The following is a 7,680-nucleotide window of genomic DNA, read 5'->3' as shown; positions in this document are numbered from 1 at the left end:
CGTCAACGCTTAAACCTCTGCTGGTACTGCGGGGACGGGGGCCACTTCGCCAGAGAGTGCCCAGCCAAAGGGAAGCCTGCCGCCCGTCTTGCGGCGGCGTCCTCCACGGAGACGAAGGCCTCTGAGCCGACTGGCACACAGCCGGCGGGGGAAGCCAACGACCGGGTGTAGAGAGGCTCGCCAACCCGGTCAAAAAATCCATCCAAGAGCCGCCAACCGGGGTCCTGTTCCTTCTCGTGGTCACATTATGGTCAGCAAAAAGGGGACCCGTCATGATCCACGCCATGATAGACTCTGGAGCTACCAACAATTTCATCGATAGAGAGTATGCCGACTCTCTGGGATTACAATATCATGATTTCAAGAATGCCCGTGTGGTGCAAGCCATAGACGGCCGTCCCCTCAAGACGGGCCCCGTAAGTCAGTGGTCGGAACCCACCAGGATGTGGATAAGGGAACATATGGAAGAGATTTCCTTCTTTGTTACCGAGGTTCCCCATTTTCCTGTGATTTTGGGAATTCCATGGCTGACTCTCCACGACCCTAACATCTCCTGGTCCAACAGAGAACTGCAGTTTGCTTCACCGTACTGCCAAAACCATTGCCTCGTAGCCAAGGTATGCCATGCCACAGACACCGAGCCCATCATCACCTTGCCAAAGAAGTACTCCGAGTATTGGGATGTATTCAATGAGAAAGAAGCCGAAAAATTACCCCCACATAGACCTTATGACTGTGCCATTGACTTGGTGGAGGGGGCCCCGATTCCGCGAGGGCATCTCTACTCCCTGACTGAACCAGAGCAAGAAGCTCTCAGGGAATTCCTAGAGACAAACCTTCGCAAGGGATTCATCAGACCCTCTCAATCCCCAGCCGCCTCCCCAGTGATGTTTGTGAAGAAGAAGTCAGGGGAACTACGCTTGGTGGTGGACTACAGAGCATTGAACAATATCACCAAGCGGAACAGCTATCCCCTGCCCTTAATCTCGGATCTACTGGATCGGCTTCGAGGAGCCAAGGTTTACACCAAGCTGGATCTTCGGGGGGCTTACAACTTAGTTCGCATCAGGGAAGGGGACGAGTGGAAGACCGCCTTCCAGACCAAATTCGGATTATTCGAGTCCCGAGTTATGAATTTCGGTTTATGCGGAGCTCCCGCAACGTTCCAGCATTTTGTCAATGACATTTTTCAGGACTATCTAGACAGGTTCTTGATAATCTACCTGGACGATTTTTTGGTGTTTTCTAGATCACAATCAGAACATGAGAACCACGTCAAAATGGTGTTACAACGATTGCGGGATCATGGACTTTATGCCAAGCTGGAAAAATGCGCCTTTGATCTACAAGAGGTAGATTTCCTTGGTTACCGCATCTCGCCTCTAGGGCTTTCCATGGATCCAGCCAAGGTTTCAGCAGTATTGGAATGGCGGGCGCCAACTAACAAGAAAGAGGTGCAGCGTTTCTTGGGGTTCGCGAACTATTACCGCAAGTTCATTCCAGATTTTGCCCGCTGGTCCGACCCCATCACTAGCTGCATCCGTGGAAAGCAGCCTTTCCGCTGGACTGATCAAGCAGAGAAAGGGTTCCAGCAACTAAAGAAACTATTCACCTCCCAGCCAATTCTACAGCACCCAAATCCTGGAACCCCTTTTGTTGTGCAAGCGGACGCCTCTGATGTGGCAATTGGGGCTGTACTCTTACAACCGGTGGGAGATCACCTCCATCCCTGTGCCTTTTACTCTCGTCAACTAACCACACCAGAGAGAAATTACACCATTTGGGAAAAAGAACTACTGGCCATAAAGGCAGCCTTTGAAACTTGGAGACATTGGCTAGAAGGGGCCAAATTTCCCATTGAAGTCCACACTGATCATCGTAATCTAGAACATCTAAGAACTGCCCGCAAACTAAATCAGAGGCAGCAACGTTGGGCTTTATTCTTTGAACGTTTCAACTTCCAGATCCATTATGTGACCCCAGCCCAAACCAAGCAAGCAGACGCCCTGTCACGTAAACCGGAATACGCTGCAGGACGCAAGGAGACCTTTGAATCCCAACTGCTACAACCCGAGAACTTTGCCACGCTCACGGTGGGGAACACCAAATCCATTCCCATTGGTTCAACTTCCCCTACTCCAGGACCCATCTGTGCTCAAGAAATCAGGGCTAGTCAGCAAGCAGATGCCTGGGCGCAGGACCAACTTCGCCAAGGTCTGCATTTTCCCTTTTCGCTTAAAGATGGGCTGCTCTGCTATAGAAATCATGTTTATATCCCACCCGGACCGGGCAGGGAAAAAGCGCTTCGTCTGTGTCATGACTGCAAACCAGCAGGACACTTCGGACTATTTAAAACTATGCATTTGATCCTAAGGGATTTTTGGTGGCCCAAGATCCGCAAGGATGTGGAAAAATATGTCAACACCTGCCCTGTATGCCAGCGCTCCAAGATACGAAGGGAGAAGCCCTCAGGGCTTTTACACCCCCTTCCTACCCCATCTCGCCCATGGGAAATAATTTCCGCGGATTTCATCACTGACCTACCACCTTCCTGTGGATTCACCACGATCCTAGTGGTGGTGGACCTTTTCACCAAGTTAGCCCATTTCATTCCCTGCGAAGGCCTCCCCACGGCCAAAGAAACTGCGGATCTATTTCTTCAACATGTTTTCAGACTACATGGATTGCCCAAGAGTTTAGTCACAGACCGTGGATCTCAATTCACCTCTCGTTTTTGGAAGGCACTACAAAAACTATTGGGCATAGACTCTCGCTTATCTTCAGCTCATCATCCCCAAACAGATGGGCAAACGGAGCGCACCAATGCCACTTTGGAGCAGTATCTTCGCTGTTATGTAAACTATCAACAGGACAATTGGGCTTCTCTGTTACCACTGTCTGAGTTTGCCTACAACAATGGAGTTCAAGCTTCTACAAAAGAAACGCCGTTCTTTGCAAACTACGGCTTCCATCCACGTTTCTTCCCCCCTGTCATTGAAACTTCAGAAGTTCCCGCAGCAGAGGATTGGCTGCAGGAACTCACAGCGGTGCAACAACTTTTGCTCCAGCAACTGGACCAAGCCAAGGAGGACTATAAACGCCACGCTGACAAACATCGCCAGCCGGGCCCCGAAATCAAGGTAGGAGATCGGGTTTTCCTGTCCACTCGCTTTTTGCCCTCCCACCGCCCTTGCCGGAAGTTAGATGCCCGTTTCATTGGCCCCTATCCAGTGGTGGCGCAATTAAACCCCGTGACTTTCAAACTCCAACTTCCGCGTTCAATGCGCATTCACCCAGTGTTTCACCGTTCCCTGCTCCTTCCGGCGGATGGTGTGCGACCTGATACAGACCAACCGGCCCCCCCTCCTGTTTTGATGGATGGGGAGGAGGAGTTCGAGGTTGAGGACATTTTGGATTCTCGCTTTCACCGCCGCCGCCTACAATATCTCATTGACTGGGTGGGTTTTGGCCCTGAGGAACGCTCTTGGGAAGACGCCTCCACAGTCCATGCTCCTGAGCTAACCCGTCGCTTTCATCAGACCTATCCCACCAAACCGCGACCTCGCGCCTCAGGGAGAGGGCCCCAGTTTGGGAGGGGCCTTGAGGAGGGGGATAGTGTGATGACCCATGGGCCTTGTAGTCCTGCTCAGGACATTGTAATTCCTGATGAAGATGAAAACTTGGGTTTTTTACCTTCCCAGTCTGAACTGGATTCCTCTCAGCCAGATCTTTCCCAGGCTGATCTGGGAACCTTGCACCTGCAAGAAAGTTGTCTCCCAGAAGTATGTCAAACAAGCCCAGAGCCTACTTCTCCCGTGTTCTTGCGCCGGGAGTTTTGTAAACAACAGAGAAGTTTGGAATCAGCTTCGCGCAGGAGTGCGAGGATCGCAGCTAAGAATGTGGCCAATTAAGACTGCTTCTCGTGAGAATCTTTGGGGAGTCTCACATCTGGTCTCAGAGTTAGCTTTCGGTTCTGATTCCCAGAGAACTGCTTCGGCGGGAAAGTTAGACTCTATTTAGGTGTTTTACCCGCGTAGTAACTTTGCGGAGTCAATTCGTCAGCCTACGGAGCGAGTTGTGTCTGGACAGCGCGCTCCGATTCAAGCCTCGCTCTTGCTCAAGCCTTGCCTTGCTATCCAGCCTTCGCCTTGCTTCCCAGCCTTTGTTTATCTACGGACCTTGCCTTGTTTCCCAGGATCAATCCTTGCCTTGTTTCACGGATTTTACCAAGTTATTCCACGGACCTTGTTCTTGTTCTTAGTTACCCTGTTCCACATTCAAGCCTTGTTTCAAGTATCAAGTTATTTCCTAGCCACGCTCAAGTTTCATGGACTAAAGGACCTTGTCATCTCCCCTCACTTTGCTTGGCAAAGTGAGTGTTTCGGTTATTGGATTACAACTTTGGACCTTAATATTTCTTATTTGACATTGCTTTTTTGGACTAATTCTGACCTTTCCTGAAAGGTCTAATTCTGGACTATTTTCTACACTTGTTTTTATTAACTTTATATATTCCTTCAATAAAGATATTAGATAGATTCTGGCCTCTGTGTATGGTTATTGGTGCTCTGCAGCCTGGGTCGTGACACCTTGCTAGTGTCCGTAGGATAAGCATGAGCACTGAGCTGAGAAAAATAAAGCTCAACTTGTGCCAAAAAAGTTGGCAGTTTGCACCTGGATCCGTCAAAGCGTTCAGGGGTCAAAACATGTCCTTTAACAGCATGGGCTGCTTGACTGACGTTAAAGGCCGCCTGTAATTGGTCAAACTTAGCCTTTAACTCATCCATCGTCTTCCTGACGAGATTTATTACTGCAGTAAACTTTTTTATTGCGTTGGGCAATCTGTCAAGGACAGAACGCCACAAGATCAAAGATAACAGAGTTTATTGGATTTACAGAACTCAAAATGCCCGTAAAAGACAAGGGCAAGGCAACTTTAGCCTTTAAAAACAAAAAGGGGCAAGAAAAACGTTCAAAAGATAAACCGGATTAAACCGGAGTTTAATCCGGGTAAAATCAAAACAGCTTGCTTCAGCCTGGGGAAAAACAAACAGAAGCTGGGAAACAAAGAGTTCAAAAGAATGCAACTAATTGGCAGCAGATGCCTCTCTGCTGCCAGCACTATGTTTTGAGTAACTAGGAGTCACTCCTTCACACAGCAAGGCAAATTTCCAATACAAACTCAGCAGCCAAGGATTGAAGCAGTAGCGTAGTCCCAGTTCGTTCCGTAGGTCGAGAGGCAGAATCAGACGTTTGCAGTTTTCCAAGTCCAATAGGAGAAAGCGAGCCCGTAGTCAGTTTTCAGTCCGTAAATCCAGAGTAGCAGATGGCGTCCGTCAAGAAGACGACGGAAGGTCAAAGCTATTGAGATTAAGCAGAGGTTTTGCACAAACAAAAGCCCACACAATTCCTCCCGCCGTCTGAACCCAAATTCCAAAACAACTTACGTATCAGCACACGAAAACACACCAGTCTTCAGGAAAGCGTCCCACACAGATCCCAAGCGTTCGTCCAGATTACCTTGCCCAACGCAATTTGCAATTGCTCCCAAGCCTCATTTTATGCCAGTTACAAATCCTCATCACTATCAGCTGCCCTCCTTAACCCGGGCGTTTCCTCATCACTTTCCTCATCAGAGCTGGAACACCTCTGACTACGCCCCACAGCATCCCCAGCTGTGGATCCCGTCCCATCCCTCCAGCTTGTCCATGGGTCTAATCCTGAAGGTCCCCATTCATCTTCCATCCCATTATTGCCAGTGGCACCCAACTCCTCCCTTACCCGAGTCCAATCCATCTCATCCTCTTCCGAGCTAACCAGCTCTTTCTCCATTCTCTCCGTGAACCCCTTAAAAGATTCTTCGTCAGATGGTTCTGCAAAGATATCTCGCAGCCTTTTTCTTTCTCGCTCCTCGAGAGTATCTGACTCTCGAGGAGTCTTACGTCCACGTCTGCCAGAAGCAGAGCCATGAGGCTCAATCATAACAAATGTTCCATAAGTAGTTGTTGGAAACAATAAAAAACCAGAACATGCTACTCAAACCATATCAAAACACTTGCACTGTGTTTAAGAAGTCTTTTAAGGAAAACACATATTCAGGTTAGTATGCAATCCTTGCTTTTTGTTGATGGAAGCAAAATTAGGCAGAGTTGTAAGATTTCCATTCAAAACAGCACACACTGCATTTTGTAATCCTGATTCATTGCAGGGGAAATAAAAGTGCTTGAAAGCAGGATTCATATCCTTAAGATTTTCTAGTCAGTGATAGAACATCCAGCATTGTGTAGCAATTTGAGTATAAGACTAAAATTCTGGGGACCAAGATTTGATTTCCCACTCAGACATTGAAACCCACTTGGTGACCTTGGTGAGTCACACACTCTCAGTCCCAGTAAGCCAGTGGTTCTCAACCTGGGGTCCCCAGCTGTTTTTGGCCTACAACTCCCAGAAATACCAGCCAGTTTACCAGCTATTAGGATTTCTGGGAGCTGAAGGCCAAAAACATCTGGAGACCCCAGGTTGAGAACCACTCCAGAAAGTCCTGTGATAGGTTCATCTTAGGGTTACCATAGTCGTAAGCTACTTTAAGGCACAGCAGCCTCCTCCCACCAGACTCAAATCAAAGAAGGGCTTCATGAGAACCACCACTCCTCTTGATGTTCCTCCAGCAGCAGCAAGGGTGTCCCTCTGGGCAGCTAAACCTGGCAATTCCAACTGGATGGCCCCCACGAGGGTCTTCTTCCCGGGGCAAACCAAGAATGGGCAACTTGGAAGTCCCTGAACAGACTCAGAAGTGGAGTGGGCAGATCTAAAGACAACTTGGCGAGGTGGCACTACCTGGAGGAATCCTCCACCTTGTGTGACTGTGGAGCAGAACAAACAACTCCGCATATGTATGTTTGTCCACAATGTCCTACCTCATGTACAGAGGAGGAGTTGCTTAAAGCTACGGACAATGCAGTTGCTGTTGCCCGCTTTTGGTCTAAAACTATTAGTTGTTTTGTGATTTCCTCTATTTTTTTTCATCATTTTTAAAAATGTATTTGTTATGCAATGCTTTTGACACGAAATAAATAAAAGGCACACAACAACAAAGTGGAATAGACCTATTGAATCAATTGCTAAATGGAAAGTAAATACACCTAGAAATACCTTGGATTCAGCAGGTGTACCATAGTAGGGATGGGTTACAAGATGTGCAAACTTTATACTTCTATTACCATTAGCAGCTGGTCCTGATGGAGAGCCAGCTGGTTCCTGAATGCTTGGTGCTGCAGATTCCCAAAACAGGCTATATGGAAGGGTCAAGGATGATGATAGAAAATATAGTCAGCCTGGTTTTATCCAGCAGAGCTGGCTGCTTACAGCATCAGGCATGGGTGAGCAGTTGTCATAGCCTTTTGTCTATTTTGAGATAGTTCTGTGCCAGGTTACCACATTTCTCAGAAGGGATATTCATGTAGAGAGGAGTAGGTGGATGGTGAGAGGCAGGTGGGGAACCTGCTGCAACTCCTGGATTAAAAGTAGATTCCCAGGGTGTTAGGCCCTTTTCTGGGGATACCGTAGACTGGATCAATTAAGATTCAACCTTCTTTTACAGAGATCACAAGTGGAAGCAGAGATTCATTTGGGTCTCTCCAATTCCAGACTTAGCAAAGTAAGGCAGTGGAAAGAATCAAA

The 7,680-nt window shown here is 48.1% G+C and overlaps 1 long non-coding RNA gene across 1 annotated transcript; it reads right to left on the bottom strand.

Annotated features, from left to right (window-relative positions):
• Window positions 1-4,862: 4,862 nt before the first annotated feature.
• On the bottom strand, window positions 4,863-7,260 carry LOC134295536 (uncharacterized). Its single transcript, XR_010002146.1, has 2 exons — window positions 5,448-7,260; window positions 4,863-5,361 (listed from the first exon to the last, which is right to left on the bottom strand). It is a non-coding gene; the product is annotated as an uncharacterized LOC134295536 (long non-coding RNA).
• Window positions 7,261-7,680: the final 420 nt, after the last annotated feature.

This window comes from Anolis carolinensis, chromosome 1, assembly GCF_035594765.1.
Source record: "Anolis carolinensis isolate JA03-04 chromosome 1, rAnoCar3.1.pri, whole genome shotgun sequence".
In the NCBI taxonomy this organism is placed as follows: Eukaryota; Metazoa; Chordata; class Lepidosauria; order Squamata; family Dactyloidae; genus Anolis; species Anolis carolinensis.
The sequence above is the reverse complement of the archived record's forward strand: the minus strand, read 5'-3'. Positions and strand labels throughout refer to the sequence as shown.